The 26,153-nt window shown below is 49.7% G+C and overlaps 2 protein-coding genes across 6 annotated transcripts in view; one reads left to right on the top strand and one right to left on the bottom strand.

Moving 5' to 3' along the window:
• The window catches only part of ABRAXAS2 (abraxas 2, BRISC complex subunit), a 943,775-nt gene that overhangs the window by 90,239 nt on the left and 827,383 nt on the right, over positions 1–26,153 (bottom strand). The gene's annotated exons all lie outside the window — the stretch shown is intronic.
• FAM53B (family with sequence similarity 53 member B) overlaps positions 1–26,153 on the top strand; it is a 255,921-nt gene that overhangs the window by 392 nt on the left and 229,376 nt on the right. Inside the window, exon 1 of one of the 5 annotated variants that reach the window (XM_050803750.1) lies at positions 116–7,486. The exons of 3 other annotated variants lie outside the window; for them this stretch is intronic. The gene's annotated coding sequence lies outside the window, so the exon portion shown is untranslated. One more of the 5 variants, XM_050803752.1, reaches the window with a different exon arrangement.

The raw sequence follows: 26,153 nt of genomic DNA, 5'->3' as shown, positions 1-26,153 counted from the left end.
CTGGCCCCGAGCGAGGTCCGGGCCGTGTGCGTCCCGGCTGCCGGCTGGAGGGAGCCTGGCTCGCGTGTGCAATGGGCTTGCCTGTTTTTTTTTTTTTTTTTTTCTTTTTTACTAGTGTTGCTGGTTGTCTTTTTTTCTGCCTTGTTTCGCGTTTGGATTGGGTCGGGCGGTTTCTCCGGGCGCTCGGTCTCGCCCCTGATGCAGGCGTGAGACTTGTCAGAGCACAGGCATGGGGACGAACAAGCCTGGCTGCGGCGGAAAAGTCTGCGCTCCCCAGGCCAGGACGGGCGGGCGGGCGCGGGGACTGCTGCGTCCGGGGGTGTCGTCTCCGCGTCTCGACTTGAGCCTTGACTAGCCTCTGCGGAGGAGGCGCGGAGTCTCGGGAGCCGGGTGTCCCCATTCGCCCCGAAGTTCCCGCATCGTTTGCAGACAACTCTTTTGTTCGCGGAAGTTTGCACCCGTCACCCCCGGGATGCGGGCGCGAGGCGGCGGGCTCCGCTGCTGCTGGACTGTCCGGGGCGGTCAGGATGGTGGTGAAGGGGGCATTCTGTCCCGGGCGGGGGAAGCCCGCAGGGAGGCCACGGCTGGGGCTTGTGAGTGGGGGCGTCCGCGTCGGCGTGGCTTTTGCACATGGCGAGAACGGCCGTCCGGCACAGGCACACTGGTCAAGTCACATTTTTGCCTGTCTTGGATTTTGCAAGCCCGTGGGAGGCAGGTTACGCGCTCAGGGTTTCTCTTGGTGGGGCAGAGACGAAAGAATCGAGGACACCCAGAATCCGGGGAGGGTTTGCGGTTTGTGTTGTCCCAAGTGTGTTCTCGCTCCCCCGCCCCCCACCGTGTCCCCCAGCCCCCAGCTCTCCACCCCCGTCTTCGGACTTGGGGAACAATGCTCGTGGTTCGGGCCGGGGCGCCGCAGCAGCGACGAACCGCACGGACAGGTTTGCCTGGGTCCCTCGCGTTCGGACGCCCCCTGAAGCCGAGCTCCTTCCATCTGACCGCCCAGGCTCATTAACACGTACTGTACTTAGGACGATGGTGAACAAAGAAAAGCTCTTTGCAGCGTTTGATGAATGGGATTCTGCCTCCTATAGGCCACACTACGAGTCTTCCATACGGTACAATCTCTGGACTCGGTGGTGTTAGGAAAGTGGCCCCCGGAATGGCTTGCATTCCGGGTCTGGGATCCTGGGGTGGGCATTTGTGCCGCTGCGCTCGCCTTGCTGGAGCGGGTGCAGATGGAGCCAGGCTGACGGTTGTTCAACAGGAACAAATGTTTGTTGAATTGTTGGATGGTGGAGAAAAGAGACTGTTTCCTATTGACTGCTGCAGGAGTTGGAATGGCATTGTTTATTGGCCTGGGAAGCCAGGCAAGCGTCTTGTGCTGCTTACAACATATTAGCAGACTTCCAAATGACATGCTAGCATATGTGTTCCCAGCAGTCCCCACCGGCTGGCAGGGAGATTCCTCCTTGCTCCAGATCCTGGACTCGTTTAAAAGATGCCACCTGGTTTGAGGAATTGGGAAGGAATGGAGTTAGCCGACCAGGTGAAACTGACTGTTCCGTATTAGGCCAGATTTTGGTTTCATTTTAATTTAGCTGTTTAAGAGTAACGTGTGTCAGTTACAGTTTTGATACTGCATTGCAGGTCTACAGGGTCCCCCACCCCACCTTTAGCTGCGGACTACATAAACAGCTACTTGTCCCAACTGATCGTCCCATTCAGTGGGAGAAGGTTTGGATCAGGCTTGGTAGCCCTTGACTCTGTGTCTGCACTTGGCTGTCACCCATCATGCGACCTGGGAGTGTGCCGATCCAGCTTCCAGGCGCTTTTTCAGGTTAGAAAGCTAAGGAGAGGCGTGGGGAAGGCCTGTATTTTTTTCTTCCAAACGTTCCTTCAGAGAACGAAGCTATTTGAATTCAAATGATGTTGCCCAACTACTTCCTATTTTCTTTTGGGAAGGTGAGATTCATGTGCAGTCATTTTGATATCAAAGACAAGTTTTTAAATAGAAACTAGCAACCTCATTGCCGCAGAAGTGGACTTGAATGTTCCATTATTCTCAGGACAAAGTAGAGCATTCCCCTGTCTTGGTTCATAATGTTTTCAATCAGTTTCCCCCTTCTCTTTTCAACTTGGGGTATGTTGCACATAGCATTTTGGAAGTTCATAAAGTTCTTTTGGAAAGAGCTTTATGATACCTTTTTGTCATTGTGGTGGTTACGCTTAATTGACATTTTATGGGAAGTCCTGGTCTTATTTCCTGGGCCCTTTCCGTCTCCATGTTTTAGTCTTTCTCTTTCCCCTTGTTGATTCCCTTACTGCCCCACTAGCTTCCCCATCCTCCCTATAGAAGCCTAGCGGGCTTGGGTTCCTTTAAGCGGGTCCAGTGAGCAGGCGCCTGACCCTTGATTGAAGCTCAGGAAGGGCCAGCCTGCTCTCCTCCCCTTCTGGAGGCCAGAGAGCGAGCCGTGTTTAAATATTAGGAGCTGGCAGCAGGGGACGCTGCGGAGCTCTTTTAAAAAGCACAGCCTTCTCACTCCTTGCCTTGGGCCCTGAAGACTGAGCTCTGGGCCCACCTTCGGATTGTTCAGTTGATGTTTTATTTGGGTGGCGTGACTTTCTGCAGTTAAATTGCGCATTGTATGGAAAACTTTCTGTTCTTACCCTTAAATAAAAAGACTAAAATAAGCAAATTCTCAGATCGGCACAACCCCCATCATTACCACCACCACGCACACCTCTCTGATGTGTAATAAAAGAAACCTGCAGGCATAATTTGTTATGTAATGTGCTGATAATACAAGTTTCGGTTTTCTATGGAAACCAGATGTGGAGGGACTCTCTTTAATTGATCCAGCAAGCGGAAGACTAATAGATTAACTAGTCCTTGCAAACCCCAATGGTGTTTTGTTTGTTTAACTTTAGGGGAGAATCCTTATAGGGCTTTGGAGAGGTTTTTACCCTTAGCTTCTGCTTTGCTGCAGCTGTCCTTTTTGTCAGACTCTTCTTCTCTTGAAAGAACCAGTTTGTTGCCAACCCGAAGCACATGGCTGGAGCTGGCGGGGCTCAGTGAAGCTTAGTTCTGCTGGACTCTCCTCCTCGCCTCATCCGGCTGCTGCCCTCCCCTCCACTCCACAAAGGGTCTGGCCAGGGGACTTGGGTGCTGGGAGGAGTGTTGATTGTTGTCCCTCAACTCCTTCCTGAAGTGTCAGTCCGATCATCCAGGGAGAGTTTCTGTTTAAACTTGTCCAATGAATACACCTTCCGAAAATCATTGACTCTCTTTCTCTGATTAATTTGTTTGTTTCCTGCGTAACTTTGAGAGTTTTTTCTGGATGGCTGAGTCACCTTTATTATGGCCCAAGGTTGGGGACGGCACTGTAATAGCTGACCCCATTAACAGCAGTTTCATTGCCTGCCGGGATGTGAACTTTGGAAACAAACCCAGAGGCTTAGATATGCTGATGTGCCCTGAGACTTGCTTAGAAAATTTTTGTTGTAGCGCAGTTTACATTAACATGATTAATGACTGCGCCACTGAAAAGTCCATATTCAAAAGCAATTTACCGTTCCCTAGGGTTCTTCTTACAGTGAAGTATTTTTCTTTGCCGAACAACTTTAAGGTAACTTCTTTGATGCTTAATCCAAACCTCCTGTGCACCGGGTTTTGGGGCAAGATTTGGGCTTGGTGTATTGCGGGTTGTGGTTTTGGTGGTGCCTGTCTTAACCTTACCGAACTTGGGTCGGGGGAACTCGAATTCTTATCTCAGAAAGTTCTCAGATCTGAGCAACAGACTGCTGTGCTGGCTAGGATGGGAGGGAATCTTCCAGAGGAAACTTGGCTTCTGGGTGTCTTGGAGTGATGCAAGGAGGCTGGAGCTGAAGATTTTATTTTCTTTCTCCTCACAGTGATTGGAGATACTTGAGCTTTTCTGAAAAATAGAGACGTCCTTGGGTTTTTCTTGTTTTTTCTTTTCTTTCTTTCTTTTTTTTTTTTTTTGTTAAATGTGGGTTGATTGAGAGGGGGAAATACTGATGGGTGGATCTGAAAGCAGCCTTAGGAACCCGAGAAAATAAAAACACATTTGAAGGACTCTGGAAGATTTTGCATTTCAAAGGGTCTACCTTGTAGAATTTCACATCACGTCAGGGGTTACAGAGAAGTGTGACAGGCACCCCCGCTTCTTTAATGGTTCTCCCTCTCTCCTGCTGTGGGGGCTGCACGGGGAAGCTGGCTTTTGCATGGGGGATGGGGGACAGCTTGGCCAGACCATGCTGGAATATCATGGAAACCACATTGCCTCTTGGGCATCTGTAAGTCTCGGGAAGGACTTTTTCCATGGTGCCACTCTCAGGAGGGTGAAAGCAAATCATGTTGGTAAACAGCCCATTTGACCCCAGAATGCGGTGGCAGGCTAACTCCTGACTTCTCCACTCACTCTTTTTGTTCTCTCATTAAACAAAGAAACAGATTCTTCCCCTGCGCTGGTATAATGTGATTCCCAAGGATTTAGCTGAAATGGGTGCAGATTGTTCAAAGAATAATAGCAGCACCCACTGGTTGTTGAAGGCCCACCCAGGGCCCTGGGCTTTGTATACACTTTCTAATTCTCAAAGCAAACCTGCAGTTATAGCCGAGGCTCAGAGAGGCCAAGTAACTGGCCCAAGGCCACATAGCCGGAAGGCAGAAAGCCAGGAAGGAGCTCTATCCCTTCAGAGCCTGCTTGCTTTCTATACGCTGTGCTGTGTATTCATACGATAGAGGCACTGGGTTCTGTTTTATTTCAAAGCAGAAATTTTATTTAGTCTTGTTAACACCACAGGGAAACCTAGAACTTTTAACTGCCTTTTCCCCTCCACTCCCCTTTCCTATGGCTGTGTGTGTGTGTGTGTGTTTTTTTTTTTTTGGAGTGATTGCAATCTGTATGTACTATAGGAGCAAAGGTAGTGCCATAGTTTGGGAGGCTGAGATGTTTTGCTTCAGTCTCAGAAAAGGCAGATTCACAAGAAAACATTTCCGGTGACCTTCTGGGGGAAACAGGAAGTAAACCTGGCAGCCCACTGGAAGCACCGCCATTTATTCAGATTCCGTTTTCCATTCAAAGAGATTCTTAAAAGCGTTTCCAACTTTTTTTCTTTTTGCGTTTGTAATTCAGATGTCTCAGAGTAAATTATGATGTGGTGTTTGCCACTCCAGGTCTGTACAATATCATATTTTGTTTATGTGCCTAAAGTAATCAAGTCACTGAACACAATTGTATATCCTCCAGTGTGGCTGAACTCGGTATGCCCCAGCCAGGGCTGGGCAGCGGCCCTGCATTCTGTCTCAGACAGATGGCTCTTTGCAGGTTGGTTCTGGGGGCGGGGGTGTGTGAGTGTGCGTGTGTTTTGAAGGAAGAATAAGGAGACCCATCTCTAGCAAGGCCTGCCTGGCTGGGCATGCTGTCCTTTCTGCCCCTGAAGAGTTTGTAGGAGAGTGCTGGAACTTCTAGAAGCTAGCGTAGTGGTTCTGAACCTTGGCTGCACATTAGAGTCACCCGGGAAGGTTGAAAAAAAAAAAAATCTAGATGCCCAGGCTGCATTCAGGCCCAATTACATCACAATATTGGGGAGGGAGGGCAACAACCCCGCACTGGTATCTTTAAAGTTCCTGAGTCGATTCTCTTGTGCATCCAAGACTGAGGAGTGAGGGCTGTAATAGACCCCATGCATACCTAGGGGTCTGTTCCTTAGTTTCCCTATTCCTTAGCAGGAGATTGGGGGCTTTCATATTCAGGAGTGGAGCAAACCTATTGGCATATTCTGCTGCTACTGCTGCTATGTCTTGATGAAGTGGCATCTGAAAGGCACCATCCCTAGGTGAAGTGTCTGCTGTGGGCATCCTCGAGGTCATTTCTGTTTCTGCTGGGCCAAGATTCAGCACAGTCCCTCTGAACCACTTTCTTTCCAGATTGAAGGGGGCAGATTTTACTCAGGTTGTGGTGTCAGGGTAGTTCTCATGCAGGCCCTTCCTCCCCACGGTCCTAGTGGTCTTGTTCCTTTTGGGGGTTTGTGCCCCTGGGGCTCAGGGGAGGAAAGATGCAGTTAGGTTCCAGGGCATATCCTGGCAACTCTCAGTGAGTGGTGAGTCTTTTTCACCCAGATTTGCAGTGAATGTCACTCTATCAGGCACTTGGTTGTCCCTGACAGCTCAGAGCCTGTCTTCCTGTGAACATACTCAGGATTACATTTCATAGAATTGTGTTTAGAATGGCCAGGGTGCTTGGAGAGCGAGAGCTTCTTGGGCCTGCTGATGTAAACTTCTGGAAGAGAGGTCTGATCCTTAAGAGGTGAGGTGAATCTCCCAGGGTCCTGTAGCCAGTTCTCAAAGGTGCAGCCTCTGTCTCCTGAGTCCCTGCCCTACTGCTGTGCTCTCATGATGTGGAACCTTATTCTTGCTTGCAGGACAGCCTGCTTTAGCATAGACCAACAGGTGAACTTGATCATTGCTCAGAGAGTTCATTTGCCAAGTGAAACATGCTATCCATCCCCGTCCCCACCCACCAGCCCCAATGGAAGGTGCTGAAACCTTGTAAAGGTGAGTTTGATGAAAAAGGTTTTGGCCTCTATGCCAAAAGTGTCAGTCTGCCTGGCTGTGTCGTGGTGGTGGTGAGTAGTGAATAAGGGCTCTTCCCCCCGCTGTGGGGAGTTGGGTTTGGGCTGAGTGAAGGGAGAAGAGAATTGGTGTTTCCTCGGGGCTGCAATTTCCATATTCATTCAGCAGACATTGATTGGACATCTGCTGGATGTCCAGCGTGGAGCCGGGCACTTTACTTCATTAGTTCATTTAATCCTCGGCACAACCTATGGCTCAGGGACTAGCCTAATGTCATTGCTGAAGACATGCTGCCTGGAGAAATCACTCACCCCAGGTTGAGAGGGGAGGTTGGGATTTGAACTTGGCCCAGCTGACCTCAGTCCTGTATTCTTTCTACCACACCCTGCTGCTTTTCCATCCAGTGCTCACCAGGGGAGGAGAGTTCCTGCTGTAAGACATGTGCATTGCCCAGTGGGCGTTCCCTGGCAGCTCCTGTCCGGGTGCCATGCTGCAACTTCTAGGAGGGGGCGTGGGTGGGCCCTCGAGCTCCTGGATAGCTGGGTTTGTACAGGTCCTGTCTGGGGCCATTGTGTGTCCTGGCAGCTGGACTGTGCCTTGTGCAGGAGAGGTGGCTTATACAGGTTCCAGTTGCTGCTGCCTGCCCCCACCTCGTGGAGGCCACCCTCCCTCCCAGGCTGCCCTCTGGCTGAAGCCTGAAGCACCCTGACAGACAAAGCCCAGCTGGGAGAGGCCTCCGGCCCTGCCTGGAATTCCCCTTGCTCTGGCATTGGTCTTGGCCATGGGCCTGGGAGCGGAGGGAGTTTCAGTCCGCTGGCTGGGAGCAGCTTCTCTGCATGTTTGGAGGTGGAAAGAAGTTCTCTGCAGCTGACTCTCTCCATGATCTGGGTGAGGAGAGGGAGCCTGGCTCCTGAGCCCCGGGGGCAAAGAGGTGTCTGTGATTTTGAGTCTCCAGAAGGAGAGCGGGATGCAGGGAAGCCCCTCTGTGGCATGATCGTGAGGACCGGGCCGTAGGAACCGTTCTCCCATGGAATCCCTTTGGCGGTCACACGATTGAATTTCCTGGCTGGAAGGTAGTGGGCACAGACTGCCTACTTGCTGGACCTAATTTGCCCTGTAACCCTCTCTGGGCCTCCGATTTCTCACCTTGCTGGTCCTGCCACCCAACATTTTTAGGAAGATTAGTTTAGAGCTTGTTTGAGAAGCCCCTTGCAACAGGCGTAGTGCCTTGCAGAGCGATGCCAGGTAGGAGATGAGTGTGACTGGGCAAGCAGGGTTTCTGCTGCAAAGCTCGTGGTCAGCTGCATGCCAACCAGGTGCTTCTTGTGGTTGCAGGAAGAATGGGGACTCTTTGGCATCACAGAGGAACTTTGGACAGAATCTAGGTGAAACCCAGTTCTGTATCATTGAGGGCAAAAGTAGCATTCAGCTTTGGAATCAGAAGCCTGGGTTCAAATCCCAGGTCTGCCCTTTGTTGGCCATGCCTTTGAGCAGGCGACTGTCTCTGGCCCCCATTCCCTCATCTGGAGTATGGCAGTGCTGACAGCAACCCCAACCCATAGGTTCAGGGCCCTGAATGAGACCACACGTGGGGACACTTAGAGCTCCCCAAACATTAGTGAATATCTCACACGGCCTGTGGCAATCGTGTGCTGTTGTGAGGACTGAAGAAGGGCCGGAAGGACGGGAGTCAGGCAGGTTGTCCTGAGGAGGTCAGTCAGTGGTGACAAGATACAGGACAGAGCAGAGGGGACTTCAGCTGGAGTTGGGCTTGGCTGGACGGGTCAGGCTGGGGCAGCTAGAGCCTTTTCTCCTCCAGCATCCTCCTCTCTCAGGTAGCGCAGGGTTTTCTTGGGAGGAAAAGTTGAAAGTATGCATTACAGTTTAGTTTGCAGTGTGTCTGTTACCAAGAGTTGAGACTGGTGAAATCTTTTAAGTTTTCTCTTTAGGAAACTAAATCTTTGTTTACCAAAAGTGATTTAGTTTTGGTCCTAAGCATAGAAAGTTAAATGCATGTATGGGTCGTGATGTGGCCTCACCATCTTGGCTCTGCTGCGACCCACACTTCTGTAAATGAATTCTTTGGAAACCAAGGAATTAATGGCTGCACCCCTACCTAGACTGAGAGTGAGGGGCCCACTTACTACCTTTTGGATTCTGTTTAGATGCTTTGCAGTGGGCACCTTTGTTTTTTGCTATTCCTCTCATGTTGGGGGAGCTGCCTTGGACACCTGGAGTCAGCGTCTTCTGGGTGCGGGTTATGTGGTTGCAGCTGGGGCGCCTGCCCCCCGCTCAGCCTGCGGTGTGATTCTGACTGCTTCTAGATCCCTTCGCCACCTGAACCTGACCTCAGTGTCTGCAGGAGCAAGAGCTCATCTAAGCTTGCTGAAGCTTTGAAAGGAGCCCTTGGCTTGGAGGACAGAGGGAAGGGTCCAGGCTGCGCCACCTGGGCTTCTGTTGGTGCAGGCCTCTGACTCCTGACGCGTCTATTCCCTGGGTCTGGTGAGCATCACTCTTCATGAGTCTAGGGCTGGCTGGCATCCTGTGGGGTGAACAGGATGGACAGTCTTGACTCATGAGATTTCCTGCTGCACTTTGGGTAGCTTTGAGGGAGACCCCTTTGTGTGGGGTGTGAAGACTCATGCTGTTTACTAGGCTCTGGGAGGGGGCCCTGACTCCAGACTGTGGCAGCCCCTCCCCTCTGGGGCTGGTCCTAGAGCATTCTCTCAGAGGAACCACCAAGGTGGCTGGGCATGGGTGGCCTTGAAGCAGACCTTCTGCTAGGACGATGAGATCCTGAAGCTTTGTGAGCGAGGGCTGCATAAGGGAGGTCTCCGAGGTGTCTCGGCTGCCTCTGGTCTCATGGATGTGACAGAACTCATCTGCCAGGTGGAGTGTGTCATCCTTGCCCACTGTGTCCTCCTTGGGTGTGTCACTGTTCCTGTGATAAGCACAGAACATACCTGCCATGGCGGTGGCCCCCAGGCTCAGTGCAATTCAATCAGTATGGAGTAACATCTACTCTGTGTGTCAGGCACGTCATCAGGCCCCGAGGAATTCAGAGATGCATCTACCGAATCCCTGATTTTAGGGAGTTCATAGCTCATGTTATGGACAGTCAGACTGCAGGTGTTTATTGAGGTTCTACTATGTGCCAGACACAGTGTAATAAATGAATGAAGATATGTTTACACAAGGTACTGGTGAGTCACACTGTCCTCTGGAAGTCATAGAAGGTCTCTCTAACTGAGCTGAAGAGAGGAGGGCAGGGAAGGCTTCCTGGAGGGGGTGACAGCTGACCTGAGCCTTGAGGAATGAGTAGGAGTTTAGACAGATGAAGAATGGGGAGGAGGAGATATTCCAGACCAGGAGAGCGGCATGAGACTGCGTCAGGGAATCTGGGAGACCTGGAGCCTGGGTGAGAAGAGTGTAGATTTCAGAGGGGAGCGGAGCTGATCTAGGTCAGGATGGCAGTAAAGGGAAGGACGAAGTGCTGGGAGAAGGTCCACCTTCGGGGCGCCACTGCCCAGGGGCCCAGCTTTTTGACCTAGGAGTGACCTTCCTGGAGAAGCATGAGACTAGCCTCTGAGAATTTTCATCAAGTGCCGCCTTGGCCAGAGTGATGTGGTCTTTGTTTATTTTTAGGCAAAACTCTGGCATTTAGCGGGGGCACTTGGGATTCCCAAGAGCTTCTAGAACCTCTTGCCTGTGCTGCACTGGAACTAAAGAAGTCAAAGTTCTGGCGTGTGAGTTGAAACAGTCCGATTCAGTGTAAGACTATTTTTTCTTTAAAGGGAAAAACAGGCCCCTAACCATGTTGGTGCGATGGAAGAAGGAGCTTCCGTGCCTGTTGGGCTCTGTCATAGCCTGTTCTCACCGGTGTTCTCAAAGGCAGGGGGAAGCTGCTGACACAGACACTCGAGAATGGCGGGCCTGAGTCACCTGACTCCTGGAGGCCAGTGCGCCTGAGGCCTCCGCTGCCCTCAGATGCCAGCCCAGATTCCAGGCCCCATTGACTGTGGCATGTGACCTGGGCCCAGAAGAGGAGAATAAAGAAAAATGCTGAACCTGTGCAGAGGCAGAGGCAAAACTGCAGTTAGCAGCCCATCTTGGCTTTGTGGGGTGTCTTTTCCAGGGCTGGTAGGGTTTTGCTCATCTGCATTTACTCCTGAGGGAAGAAGAAAGTGAGTAAGTTAGCCGCAGATGGTTTTGATTTTAACAGTAAACCTCTCTATTCAACTCATTCCTGGGGAGGTTAGCACATGCCTTCACCTGTTAGAAAAGAAAGTAAAAGAGGATCTGGCCTGGGTGCGTCCACATAGGCCAAAAGTTGAGCAGCAAACTGGAGTGAACGAGCTGTATGGCCAGAAGTTGGAGCAGAGAGGGGATCAGACACTTAGGCTCGGGAGAGTATGTGATAGACCACAGGAAAATGAGTTCTAACTTGCTTTGGGGAAAAAAAAGATTTTTTTTTTTTTTTTTTTTTTTTTTTTTTTTTTGGAGACGGAGTTTTGCTCTGTCACCCAGGCTGGAGTGCAGTGGCGTGATCTCGGCTCACTGTAACCTCCACCTCCTGGGTTCAAGTGATTCTCTTGCCTCAGCCTCCCAAGTAGCTGGGACTACAGGCGTGTGCCACTACGCCCAGCTAATTTTTGTATTTTTAGTAGAGACGGGGTTTCACCATGTTGGCCAGACTGGTCTTGAACTCCCGACCTCAGGTACTCCACCCGCCTGGGCCTCCCAAAGTGCTGGGATTACAGGTGTGAGCCACTGCACCTGGCCAAAAAATGATTTTTAAAAGCATGTGTGAAGTTCAGGTAAGTCCTTATATGTTACACGACTTCAGGAAGTCGTTGTTCTGAGACATGACATGGTGGCATGCTCCTCTGCTCACTGAACTACTGGGTCTGCCAGCTTCCTGCCTGGCCAACCCCTTCCCCTGTGCTTGTAAGACGACGACTGAGCATGGCTGATCCTGCCCGTTTCTGGGTGGATCAGTGGAACCTGGGGGAACCAGGGTGGAGTCCCTTATGGGAGGCAGCCATTGGCCTGGCCAGGCTTTGGGCGCTGTTGGAGACAGGGCTGATTTCTAGCCCCGAGTGTAGGCACAGGCGGGAGCTGGAACCCAGGCACTTGTTCCCTGAGTGGCTGACTGCTCGTCTCTGATTTAGCTTTGGCTCAATTTTTGTCCTACCCCCTGGTTGCTACTGGAGCCAGCATGGTGGTCACAGCCACTGGTGTCTTATGGCCCTGGAGGAGAAGACAGCAATCCCAGGTTGCCCTCTCCTCTGCTCAGGGCTGATCCTGGCAGACATGGAGGAGGAGATAGGCAGGAGGAGATAAGGAGAAGACTTGGGAGGGATCTGGGTCTTCATGCCAAATGCGGGAAGAAACAAGCCATCATTCAGTTCATGTTTGAGCTGCATCAGCCCATGTGAAGGCCCCTGCACCTCTGGAAAGAACTGCAGGGAGCATCTCTCTGACCTCCCATCTCCAAGGTGGGGGAAGCATTTTATAGTTTTGGAGGTGACGTGGGGAAGGGCCACAGCCGGAACTTCATGTGATGGTCTAGCATGCCACACCTCATTGGGTCCCTGCACGATAGAGGGGAGCCGCCTTGTGAGAGGTGTTCCAGTGAGTTACTGCTGGTGACATGGGCTCCAGAACAGTGTCTGTAACAGGAACTAGTAGAGTTCAACGTCTTAGATTCCTTAAAAAAAAAAAGAAAAAAAGGTTGATTTTGTGTTTCTTAATGATTTCCTTTATAAATGGAGCCTCTTATAGTACGAGGCAGTACAGATGAGCCCAGACAGTTGGACAGAATGTTGGGTAGGGCTGATGTCAGTTAGAAAAGCCTGAGAGAAGAGAGAGTAGGGCACAGAACCAGTAAAAAGAATCCCCGGGTTCTAGTGCTGCCACTTGATGGCTTTTGACTTTGGTTCAGCCACTTCACTTCTCTGAGCTGTGATTTTCTCATCTGTGGACTGGGAATAATAGTGCCTACTTAACAGAGGAGGAGGAATAAATAGGATAGTGCAAGTCCAAGCACCCAGTTCTTTCCCGTTTTCATTGGCCCAGCAAGTACTTTTTGAATGCCACTGTGTGTTAGGCTTCGCAGTTAATTCATATAACCACCCTGAGAAGTGAGTGCTTTTGTAGATGAAGAATGTAGTGTTCTGTAAGGTAAAGTGCCCAAGGTCGTTTAGCTCATGGGCAGTTGTTCTGGGGTTTGAACTCCCAACTTTAGGATTGGCAAGCTATAGCCTGATAACTAAACCTGGCCCACTGCCTACATTTGTTAGTAAAGTTTTACTGGGACACAGCCACACCCATGTGTGTAGGTAACATCTGTGGGTGCCTTCACACCAGAGCAGTAGAATTTACAGACCACGGTGTCTACAAAGCCTAAAATATTTATTGCCTGGCCCTTTACAGGAAAAAAATGTACTGACCTCTTCTCCACATGAATACTCTGCACTCCAGACCTGGGCTATTGAGTATGTTAGGTGTAGCCACATGTGGTGATTTAAATTAACTAAAACTAAATGAAATGAAGACTTCATTCTTTGGTTGCACTAGCCACATGTCACATGCTCAATAGTCGCATGCGCTGGTCACCTCTCACGTTGGACAGCACAGACCCAGAACGTTGCTGTCATTGCAGGTAGGAGCACACGAGACTGTGTCCCAGTGTGGGGAGAATCCAAATCTGAGGGAACCAAAAGTGCAGAGGAGGCATTCTGGTGAAAGACAAGACAGTGGACCTTCCTGCTCCCAAAACACAAAATTGAAAATTAGTTTGTTGACTCTAAGGTGATGGAGGAATGTCTGCTGTGGAAGAGGGAACCTGGGCCTGGAGTGAAGAGGCTGTCCCTAGATCTTATGACGGTTAGCAGGCCCCTGCCATGCCCCTTTGCAGCCTGTAACCCCAGCTCCTTGTTCACTGGGGCCACTGGCCATGTCCAGTGCCCCATGTGTGTTTGCATGCTGGGTCCTGCAGAAATCCCATTTTCATGTATTCAGATCTGTTCTGCTCTGGGCCATTTGGGCCTGATGGGTTATACCATTGTTCCTACTGTGCTGGAATGGGAAATACGTGGTCTGATGAAATGACCATGTTTTCCATGGGCATCAGATAAAGAACTACCTCTACTTCATTCATTCAAAATGATGGCTATTGTGTGGCATGAGAAAGGAAGGTGAGTTCCAGGTCCCTCAGCTAGCTAGTATCATGTGACTTACTTCTTAAAATGCTGTCCACTGCTAACACTGATGCCATGTGTTGAGTAGCTTAGAGCTGGGCTGAACTGTAGCTCTTGTCTTGCTTGGTCCATAAATGCTCTAAATAGGAATCTCTTTGGAAGCTAACTGGGGGCAGAGTCATTTTGAGGGATGAAGGCAAATATAGAGGGCATAGATCTCCAGTTCATCAGACCCAGGCATAAACACATCGGTGCTGGCCCCATCTACCCCACATCTGTGCATGCTGATGGACTCTGACTGTGGAGAGGAGCTGTGTGACTACAACCAGAGGGCTGGTTGTAGTCCAGGCCGTCTACATTGAGGTTTCTGAAATGCATTGTACAGTCAGAAGTCCGGTCCAGCGCTCCTGTTGGGAATGGCTGGCTTTTCCATGTTTGGTTTACATGGGTACAGTCTACATGAATCTTCACACTTTAAACAATGCCCACTCCCTCTGTAATCAGGATGGAAACCTTTATAAAATGCAAGAATAAGATACCAGGAGGACTTTTCAGGACCTTGGGCAAGAGTGAAAAGAAGAAGAAAATCAGATAAGTAAAAGCCTGGTGAACTTAGCTCTAGAACAGTTGCATGAAGGAAGTGCCTAGTAGGGAGGAAGTTGTGTTTAAGACGTCATACATGGAAGATTTTTTCCCCACATGGTTTAAAAGGGAAAAGAATAGCCTTGGAAGGCCAGCCTTGATTACGTGTCCCCCTCCCGTCCCGCTGCCACCTTTGACACTGTGCTTGCCTCTAGCCAGCCACCCCTGGAAATGGTCTGTGTCTTCCTTCTTCAGCCAGTGGAGGGTGAGATCATTCGAGATTGGGCTCTGCCCTTAATTTCTCACTGCTGTCCTAGTAGTGGAATTAGGGAGACTAATTCCATGTGCCCAAAAGAACCCAGGCACAAATACATTTATAATGGAAATTATCTGTTTTTAGAGTGCTGCCGTTTTCTGAGCACCTACTGTGTGCCAAGCACTCCGCATACATTCTCTCTCCATCTGCTCATCGCACAGCCAGCTGGGAGTGACTAGCCCCACTTCACTGGGCAGGAACTGAGCTTCTGCCATGTCTCTGAGAGAGTGTGACTTGTGATGGGCTAGAGCCTGGCTTGAAATCCAGGTCCCTCTGCTCCAAAGCTGGTTTCTCCTTACCACCTAGTTTTGTCCCCAGTCGTGCACATGCTGCTGTTTCAAAGAGAAGTCTCTTGCTGCTCTGCATGGGTCCCTGATGACATTTTTATCACGGCCTGTGGGCAGAGAAGTAGGTTGCTCACTGTGGGGTGACATTTAAGAAAACCAACTCCATCAAGCTTTCCCTTTGAATGTGTTGTTATGGTACAAGAAGTCTTCATTTGTCCTGGGCTATTTTGAAATAAAAGGCAGGAAACTCCCCTCTTGTTTCTATATCTTGCATAGAAGTCATCAAAACAGCATCCTCTGTTCTGTGCAGTAGTCATGATTGAGGAAGCAGCTGTTCTCTTCATGATGACCCAACCAAAGCCAGCAGTCTGGAGGCGTCAGGGATCCAGAATTGTCTGTTCCATCTGCTGGGTTTACGTGCATGTGTTAGAAGTATTTGGCATGGAAACTGTTTCCCTACCCCACCTCGTGGGCGAGGCCAGAAGGGAGCTCTCTGGTGGGGGCAGGGCAGACCCCAGACTCTGCTTTACTTCAGATAATGCCATGGTTTGCTCCATGGAATGGGTGCCACAGCCTCCCATGGGATCAGGCCAAGTGAACAAACTGGATCAACTGTCTCTCCAGGTCCATGGGTGGGAAGGCAGGCCTCTGCTGGCTGTGACTGGGAGTTTTATGGGTCTACTTTGTTGTGCATGGAATTTCACACAGTCTGAGCTGTCTAGTCATCTTCAGGCCTCTAGCTAACTCACCGAATGAGCAAGGGAGTGGTGCCAATGAGAATGCGTGACTGAATTGCTAAGGCCAAGCGAGTCCATTGAGGTCTTCAAACCAAGATGAAACTTAGCTGTTTGGGTGTTTTCAGGGGGTCTGAATCGTCAGCATCATTTAGACCGGAGTTTGCACTCTGGTGGTCTGGCGGCCAGATGTGGTCCTCACACATGATTTGTTTGGCTCATATGATGCTTTACAAATTTTTAAATTTCTTGAGAACATAAAAAGGAGATTGTGCAAAGAAGTCTTTACTTTCAGTTTCTCTTAACAAGCCAGAAGAATAGTAGCCTGGGTCTTCTTTCCCAAACAGCCCACCACAGTTAGCTGTAGCCAGAGCCGTCCATGGTGGACCAGGCATATATCATCTCGGTTCCTGTGCAGCATGCTTCTCTCATTTATGTTTCCTACTTGGCCCTGGAAGGCATTTGAGTTTGAGATCCTGGGAGTGGATAAGACATTCAGAAGACAGATTCAGATTTTCTGGCTCTCCAGGTTATTAGCACAGGGCGAACCATGGTGAATGGCAGTGACTAGTAGAAATGCCCAGGCTGTTCGCAGTGCTCAAGGTCATTGCCATCATAATCCTGCTACCTCGTGTTCCACCTGCTAGTAAACTTGCAAAGATAAGCCAGTACTCAGGGCACTAATAGAAACTCTGAAAGTACAAATAATGTCCCTTAAGTCTCAGGAGCCAGTCTCAGCCCAGGGGCCCTTCTACCCCCTGAATGGCCCTGTGATGCTGGGTGACCTGGGGATTCATTTTGTACCCCTGCACCCCCCCACCCCCTGCCAATCACTCAGGTGCTTCACCTAGTTTAATCTTCTTATCTGAAAGTGCCTTCCTGAGGCCAAGGCAGGTGGATTACTTGAGCCCAGGAGTTCGAGACCAGCCTAGTCAACATAGAGAAAACCCATCTACTAAAAATACGAAAATTAGCCGCGTGTTATGGCAGGCACCTGTGGTCCCAGCTACTGGGAGGCTGAGGCGGGAGGATCGCTTGAGCCTGGGAGGCGGAGGTTGCAGTGAGCCAAGATCGTGCCACTGCACTCTAGCCTGGGTGACAGAGTGAGACCCTGTCTCCAAAAATAAATAAGTAACTAAATAAATAAAAAGTGCCTTCTGGATTTTAATAGGTACTGCAAGGGATTTTTTTACAAATAAAGATTTAATTTTTAAATTCTCATGATAGGCAGCCTAGCTGCTGTGTACCAAGTAGATAACTTCTGGTGTTAGACACATTTCTTAGGGTAGATGAAACATGCATCTCAGCTCATTCTTCTAGCTCATTCTTTTGACAGAGACCCAATACAGCAAGTGGAAGTAAAGCAAAGATTCGCCAGATGGTAATTAATATTTTTCAAAGAATTGAGGTGTTCTCTTCATATTTCTTCAAGTATCTAATAGCAATCCCTCCTGTCATTTATCTTTTTCACTCAACCCTGTTTTTACCTCTTCTTGTGGCAACTATTCTGTGACTTTTTGTTTCCTTCTGATTCTCACACATATTTCACCGCCTAGTCAACCTTTGGGATTCTTGGTGTCATTCCAAATGGTTTGCTGAATTTGAAAAATGTAGCCTGTCAATCCATTGCCTGAAAGCCCTTCCCACCCCTTTTATTTGCAGCAGAAACACGGCATCCTCACCTGCCTCCTTCTCACCTACTGGTCAGGGCATTGTGCACCTGGGTGGTTGGTTCAGCCTCTGATTCTGCTGGGCCAAGAGCCTTGAGAAGGGGCCCCAAGGCTCTGACAATGCCACTGTTCTCCTTCAGTGCATTCTAGGGACTGTTGGAACTCCTGAAGGCCAAGGATCATCTCGATCTAGATGTAGATTTCCAGGGCCTGGCCAGAGGACGTGCTGGGGGTGGATAGTAGGTCACCTGTCCAATTCTGACCTCATCACTTTTGCAAGAAACTCAATTTTTATGGATCCCAATTTTCTCATCTGCAAAATTGTCCTCCCAGTTACTAGGGTTTTAGGTATCAAATCCAGTAAAAATGTGTTTTTCAAACTTTAGGGACTACCGGACTCAACCTGGAGGGCTTAACTAAGCACAGTTGCTGGGTCCCACCCCTCATTCAGTTTGTCTGGGGTTGGGGACTGAAACTTTGCCTTTCTAATGAGTTCCCAGGCAATTCTCTACTGATCCGGGGTCCACGCTTGGAGAACCAGTGCACATTGCTGAAGCAGGTGCCAGATACTCCAGTGTTCCCCCCAGCAAGGATGTGGGTTGGCCTATGTGGGTCTCGGCTGCCGTGTCTTATTTTCTGGGAAACTTGAAACTAGATTCCCAGAGATGTTTTGTTTTCCATTCAGCCATCTTCGTGGAAGCTGTCTTCAGACTCTCCACTGTGATAGCTGGAGACACATTGATTTCCTACCTTTAGGTAATTCTGTCACTAACACACACCATCCACTGTCCATCTCGGTTTCCACCCTCCACCTGGAACCCAGATACTAATGGAGGCAGCCTTGGTGATTTTGAGTTTTGAGCTTTTGGTTTCCCAGATAGGTTGATTTTGCCCGTTCTCACCAAAGACAGGCTGCGTTTGGGTGGAACTGACAGAGCTGTCATGGACACAGCAGGTTACCCTGTACTCGAGAATGCTTCACGAGGCTTCCCACTCACTGCCGTCGGTCCCAGGCTGGGCGCCCTTTGTTTCAGGTGCCCTGAAATCAGTGTCTGTGCGCAGTGATGGGAAATAGAGCGCGTAACCATGTCCAGAATCAACTGCTGTGCCCTTTCCTTCCCGCACCTGACGACACCTGAGCCTAGCCAGGGCTGCTGGAGGTGAGAGACCCTGGGACCCATCTGGGGAAGCAGGCCCAGAGCCAGGACGTGGAGTGTTGGAGTCCATACATTCAGCCAGTGGGCACATCTAAGTGGTTAGTGGTGGTTTCCTCTCATTTGGGGGTTTTAGTTGTCCAGAGTGAACTGCTGGTCTTGTGTCTTTAGCTCCAGATGTAGTCACTGGGAGGTGGCGGGCAGCCACTGGCTTTGCCTGGCCTTGCAGTTTTGCTCACAGTATTGTTTTGTCAAGGAGTGTTCCCCCTGCTCCTCTCGCTCCTCAGAAACAAGGGGACACTGACTCAGTCATGGCTTTGAATGGAGCGTTTCTGTGTGGTTTTCTCCTTGCCCCAGTACTCTGCCTTCTGCAGCTCCCAGTCCCCAGCAGCTGGGCACGTTGGCCCTTGTGCTTTCATATCCACAAAAACACGTGGGAAGCGCGTGCCCAGCACATGCCTTGATCACATATTTGTAACTCGGGAGTCTGAGATGATCGTGACATTCTCGTATGGGGCTGTGTATGGCCACTCCCATTCCCCAAGGGACAACACAATTACTGTATTGTCTGTCGGCGTTCTGGGCGAGCTGCTTGGGTCAGGGCTGGACTGTTGGTATACTGGGGGATGGAAATCACTGTTTTGCAGCTTCCTACCTTTATGCTGCCATTTACAAAAGAAGGACGTTTGGGATGACCTCTTAGAATCCCCTGGGTCACCTGGCTTTGTTCAGCTGAGTAAACCACCAGCCTGTGTACCTCCCCGTGCCCCCAGCTCAGCTTGTTTGCCTGCTATTCAGGCAGGAGAGCTCTGGGAGGGCAGACCGCTGAGAGGTGGAGAGAAACAGAGTGATGGGAGGCAGGGAGCAGGGTGGCGGCTTGTGGCTGTCTGGTGTGCGGAGCTTCCCCTGCCTGGGCCTTGTGAGAGGGCTGGCACTGGCTGATATTGTGGCGGCTGACCTGTCTGGGCATCCTGAGGCCCCTTCCATCAAAAGCTGGGAAGGGGCCCTCCACCCCCAGCCCCATCCCCCTAGCTTGCTGGAGTGTCAGACATGTCATTTAGCAGCATCCTAATAGAAATACCCTCACCCCGTCTCTGGCATTGAACTCCTGCCCAACACTCCTGCTGCTTCCTCTAGGAAATCTCCCAGATCTGTACCACCCCACTTGGAATTCCAGGCTCACTCCTCTGTCCGTGTGGATTTATTATCATATGACATGCCATGCCTTGTGGGAAACCTAATTGAACACTTGCTGTTTACATGAACTTATTTATGTATTACCTGCCATCATCCCTCAGTCCCTAGCACAGCCAGCCTGGTGTGTGTTGGACTTGGGACAAGACTGATACCGGGAGGAAATACTGTCCAGAGAGAAGCACGACACAGGGCATGCATAAGAGTTGCCAGTTTAACTACAGTCACCTAGAAATACTTTTTGTTTCTGAGTAAAAGTCTGTTCTAAGGAGTGCAGCATCACATGTGTATATAATCTTCCCCTTGACCCTTTTTGCTCTCTGTGGAGGCTCCCAAGACCTTGGCCCTCCCTGTCCCACTGGGGTTCCTGCAGAGGCCTGGTCTGTCCAGGCTCTGCCTGGCCCAGGGCCGGCCCTGCAAGTGCTGCCTCCCTCACATCAGGCCCTGACTGCAGCAAGATTCTTGCTCCTAAAAGAAGAACATAGAAAACAAGGCTGTTAGGGCAGGGCCCTGGGCTCTCGGTTTTCCCATGGTTGGGTGTGAGAGGGCTGCTGGCCATCCTCCCGCCCACAGAAACTCTGATGAGTGTTTGCAGGTTCCTGAGGAGGTGTGAGCATGATCAGATACTGGGGTTTTTGTGCTGGTCACTGTGTTTTTCTGTTATGCTGTGCTGCTGTGGAACCCAGAAAACTTTGAGCTCAGCCCCTCCGTGGATCGGGAGGTGCAGTGCTTGGGATTAGTGTTAACATTTTGATAGCTATCGGAAACCCCCAGCAAGCAAGAGAGATTTCAGTATCTTTGGCACCAAGAACGTTGAGACTTGACTTAACGTGGTGATTGTGTTCTTTGTTTCAGCAGACATTTCCTGAGCAGCTCTTTGTGCCAGGTTCTGGGGACTCAGGGGACTGAGGCTGGGCTCATGCCCTCCAGAAGCACACAGTCTGTTGGGGCGGCAGCTCACTGGTTCGTTTCGTGGCCCTGTGATTCAAGCTCTGCATTCTGCACAGAGGCAGAGCGCGTGACCTGACTCAGTGTGGGGTGTGGAGGTCTTCCTGGAGGTGGTGATACCTGAACTGAGTTTAAAAGATGAGATTAGAGAGTCTGGAGGCTGAGAGGGCAGCAGGGAGCAGCGGAAGCAGGCGGCAAGGTCTAGCCCCAGAGACCAGCATGAGCAGAGGCCTGGAGGCAGGAAACTGCATGTGGTATTTGGAGAACTCCAGAATGTTTGAAGAATAGGCAGTACGTGGATGTGTACAAACTCAGCAGTGAAAAGCAGTTTCCTCATCCCTGTCCCCAGCTACATGTCTCCCTCCTTCCTGGGGGGAACTCCTAATGCCATTTTCTTGTTTGTCCTCCCAGAGATATTCCATATGCATGTGCAAGAATATACAGATATATACACGCACAAATATGTATATAAAAATACGGTGTTTTTTATATTTTTGATTTTAGAAAATATTACCTATTTCTTGTGAAAGTCAATACCTCGTTTGGTTCAAAATTCAAAACATACAAAAATCCATTTCTTGAGGAGTCTTCTCTCATCTCTGTTCCCAGCTACCCATTTCCCCTCCCGGAAGACAGCTTTTATGTTACGTTTCCTTTGTATCCTTCCAGGACTTCTGTATTACTGGCACAATTCTTTATTTAGTTTCACCCAAATGGGAGCTTAATATACCCATGGTTCTGATCTTTGGTTTTCTGCTTAGCACTATACCTGAAGATGGTTTCCTCTTTGGACGTGTTGGGCTCCCGAAGCCTTTGTTTTTTTTTTTTTTAATTTTTAAAATTAAAATTAAAATTGACACATAATTGTACCTATTTATGGGGTGCATAGTGATGTTGCGACACATATAATGTATGATGATGGGCTCTGGGTGATTAGCATATCCACATCTCTAACGGTTATCATTTCTTTGTGCCAGGAATGTTCAATATCTTTCTTGTAACTATTTGAAACTACATAATATTGTTAACTCTAGTCATCCTACAGTGCTATAGAACACTAGAACTTACTCCTTCTATCTGGCTGTATTTTTGTATCCTTTAACAAATCTCTTCCTATTCCCCGCCTTCCCCCTACCCTTCCCAGCCTCTAGTCTCCTCTGTTCTGCTTTTTACTTCTATGAGATCAAAATTTTTTAAGCTTCCACATATTCTCATAGCCTCTTAGAAAGCTGCGTTTTGTCCTTTGCATGGTGTTGCAGTGTGTTTTTATCCTGTCCTTCCTGTTAGGCAGTTAGGTCACTTCCCACCTTGGCTGTGCCTCACGAGATGATGTGTCTTATTTTGCTCATGAGTAGGACAGTCTGCAGGGCAGGCTGATTTGGCACTTGAGGCACATGTGTTCACAGGGACAGTGAGTAAGGAGGATAGAACTGCACGAGGACACGGGCACGTTGTGTTTTACGCTCATTTCTCTAGAGGTTGACTGATTTTTCCTTGTGAAAGGCAAGTGACTTTTAAGTTGGATTCTGCTGAGTTTTGGGGACGCTGTCTTACTCCTTTACTGTCTCCCATAAGTAACCTCTGCGAAAGGAGACCTGGCCCAGTGTGGTCTCTGGAAGCAAAGTTCGCCCAGGGGTGTGGTTGGTGTTGCTGGGGAGACTGCCTTACAGACTCTGACCTTCAGGCCATGCTCTGCAGGACAAGGCCAGCCAGAACCGAGGCCTGCAGTGCGACTCTGCCAGCGTTGTATGCTGGGGCCCTGTGGATGTGGATGCCACCTCTGGCACTTGCTAGACTTGGGCCTCGTGAAGATCACAGTTCTAGTCAATAGTTTGTTGATTTATTAACAATTGAACTGAGTAAGAGTCTGTCCAGGCAGAGGACCTGCCAGGGTATGGGAGGGAGAGACTGCAGGGTGACTTTGTACCATCCCATGAAGGTTGTGATGCAAGTTTATGAACTTTATCTTTTGAGATGGGTTCTTACTCTGTCCCCGAGGCTGGACTGCCGCGGCATGATCCAGACTCACCGCAACCTCCGCTTCTCGGGCTCAAGCAGTCTTCCCACCCCAACCTCCCGAGTAGCTGGGTCCACAGGCATGCACCACCATGCCCAGCTAATTTTTTTTTTATTTTTGGTAGAGATGTGTTTCACCATGTTTCCCAGGCTGGTCTCGAACTCCTGAGCTCAAGCCATCCACCCGCCTTGGCCTCCCAAAGTGCTGGGATTACAGGTGTGAGCCACCGCAGCCGGTCCAGATTTCTGAACTTTAGCGGTCCCCGTTATTTTATCATGCTATTTTTATCATGCTATTTTAAAAATATTCTCTGCCTTTTAGTGCATTTTTATTTAGTTTTTATTTCACTCATCCATCAGTTGTTAATAGTTTTAACTTCCGTGGGAGTGGAGACTGTGGCTTATGTATGTTCGTGTCTTCAGCCCCTACCATCATCCCAGCAGTCACAAAGTAGTCACTCAGTAAGGGTTTGTTGAATGAATGGGCACAATTGCCTGCCACGCAGGCTTTTGTCAGGGCTTGTGGCGTGCTGTTAACTACTCATCAGCACACTGGAAACTGGGTTTTGGTGCTTCAATGCCAGCCTCTGACCAGTACTAGTTAAATTTCATCCATTCTGATCCCATCCAGCTATTCAGTCTGATAGGGTTTCTTTTTTTGTTTTTATATTTTATGACTTTAAAAAAATTATTATTTTCTGAGATAGGATCTCACTTGGTTGCCCAGGCTGGAGTGCAGTGGTGTGATCAGGGCTCACTGCAGCCTTGGCTTACCTAAGTGATTCTCTTGCTTCCACCTCCTGAGTATCTGGGGCTGCAGGCACATGCCACCATGCCTGGCTAATTTAATTTTTGTCAAGATGAGGTCTCACTATATTGCCTAGGCTGGTATTATTGTTATTTTTAAGTCTGAGAACATCATCTGTGCCACCTCCCTTGGATCTGCTCCTGATCGAGGTGGCTAGTGTTGGTGGTTTTTATTTTTTTTTTTAGATGAAGTCTCGCTCTTGTCACCCAGGCTGGAGTACAATGGCGTGATCTCGGCTCACTGCAACCTCCACCTCCCAGGTTCAAGGAGTTCTGCCTCAGCCTCCTTAGTAGCTGGGATTACAGGCGCCCACCACCATGCCTGGCTATTTTTGTATTTTTAGTAGATACAGGGTTTCACCATGTTGGCCAGGCTGGTCTCGAACTCCTGACCTCAGGCGATCCGCCAGCCTTGGCCTCCCAAAGTGCTGGGATTATAGGCGTGATGAGCCACTGTGCCTGGCTGTGTTGGTGGTTTGATGTGTAACCTTTCCTTCTCCTGCACATTTTTGAACTCCTCCATCCAGATGACACTGGGCAAGAACCCTTTTCCACAGCGAGGTGAAGGCCAGTCCACGTTTGGTTTGGGAGGTGCGTGGAGGAGTGCTCAGAGTCCTGGCTTTAGAGTTTTGCTGCTGACTTAGTGAATGAGCTTCCTGAGAGCAAGGGAAGTACACCCAGGCCTGGTTCAGATGGCTCCACTAGGGGGACAGTGACAGCTACAGCTGCAGCTGGTGTACTTGGCAGTCCGTCAAGCACTTTGGGGTGTGCTGCGGACAAACAATAGAATGAATCTTTGTTTCTGGAGCCTGGGCCATTTCTAATGAGGAAGATGATTACTCATTTTTGGAAGTTGGGTTAACTCTTCCACAGTCTTTTGAGTCTTGCTTAGATTTGTAACGAAAAGCCTAGAAGAGTTCACCTTGGCGTCCCAAGGTGTTTGCTTTTAAGCCGGGTGACTCTGGTTGGCTGTGTAATTTCCTCTTTAACACTTCTCCACCCAGGTCTTTGCCCTAAGTCAGGAGGCCTGATTGTCATATCCAGAGTGCTTAGAAGGAAGTGGGGCAAGTGTTTACAAATGAGGTGCCCCTTTCTTCTCCTGTTCCCCCACCCCCATGGCATGCCAAAAAATAAAGAAGGAGCTCAAGACCCGTTGAGCAGCTGTTCCCCTAGACTTCTTAGATTAATTCCCTGGCCGGTTCTAAGTAATTTAAAGCCACATGCCTGGACTTAGCTTTGACTTAGGACTCCATGAAGGCTTTCTTCTTCTTCTTTTTTTATTTTTTTGCGAGACAGGATCTTTCTCTGTCACTTAAGCTGTAGCGAAGTGGTACTATCATAGCTCACTGCAGCCTCGACCTTCCTGGCTCAAGTGATCCTCCATACTCAGCATCCTGTGTAGCTGGGACCACAGGTGTGTGCCACCATGCCGGACTATTTTTAAAATTTTTTATAGAGATGGGGATTTCTTCATGTTGCCCAGCTGGTCTTGAACTCTTGGGCTCAAGCAGTTCACCTGCCTCAGCCTGCCAAAGTGCAGGGATTGTAGGCGTGAGCCACTGCGCCTGGCGGTGAAGCCCTTCTTTGCAGGAATCTCTTTCTCTGCCTTAAGAGGCAAGAATCTGGTGCTATTTTGATCTGTGTATAGACAGATGGCTGTTGTTACACATGCGGCAGCTCCCCCGCCATTGTGCTGTGGCTGCTGGTGGGAGTAGTCTTACTAGAGTTTATCCTGCCCTCCAGAACCCTCCCCTGCAGTAGAAGTCAGGTAGATAGCTTTGGCTGTTTGACCTGAGAGGTGCCACAGAGCTCGGGTATACTTGTCATATGACAGACCTGCCTGTCAGCTTCGAGTCCCTCCAGTTTTGTTTTGGCAGATGATGGCATTCTCGAATGTGTGGTAGAGCTTGCAGCGTGATGTGGGGGTAGAGGGGAGAAGGTGGAAGGCTTACCATGTGATTGATGAGCCTGTCTGATTAATTTCTACAACAGACCCTGTAGGTTGGTAGATATGACTCAGTCAGATCAGGAAGGGGGAAGTCCTGAAGTGTGAGCTGAGGTTAGGATGTGACCTCTGATGAGTGGGTGGCAAATGGGCAACCTGGTGCCTCTCATGCCTATAGCAGCTCTTACAGAGCTTGTTGGGATCTTCTTGCATCACCTGTCATGTCCCAGTGTGATACTGTCTTCAACCAGTATGTTGGGGCCCCAGACTGCAGGCCTCCTAGATAAAGAGATCACTGCCCTCGCAGCTGTGTTCCAAGGCCCAGCTGCGGAGAGATTACCTTCCCTCTGTGCAGTGGCTCTGGGGGTTCTGTGAGAGCTGTAGACACCAACGGGAATGCTTCTCCCTGCCTGCTGAGCGACTGGAGCTGCACCGGTAGGAAAGCTGTGTGTGTAGCCTGGGCTGGGGGTGGAGTGTCCTGCAGGAGAGGGAGAGTCCGAGAGCCCATAAACATTTTGTAAAGGAAAAGGAGATTCTTGTCCTGAGAGGTAGAAGATGAAGATGTCAAAACTGGTCACTGGCTAACTTCCTGGCTCTCTAAGAAACTCCTGTAAATCAGGTTGTCATTGAACGACACCACGATGCCCCTGTATGCATAAAGATTAAACTCGGAACATGCAATCCTGCCTACATCCCCATC

The sequence above is a fragment of the Macaca thibetana genome, chromosome 9 (assembly GCF_024542745.1).
Source record: "Macaca thibetana thibetana isolate TM-01 chromosome 9, ASM2454274v1, whole genome shotgun sequence".
Classification (NCBI taxonomy): Eukaryota; Metazoa; Chordata; class Mammalia; order Primates; family Cercopithecidae; genus Macaca; species Macaca thibetana.
The sequence above is the reverse complement of the archived record's forward strand: the minus strand, read 5'-3'. Positions and strand labels throughout refer to the sequence as shown.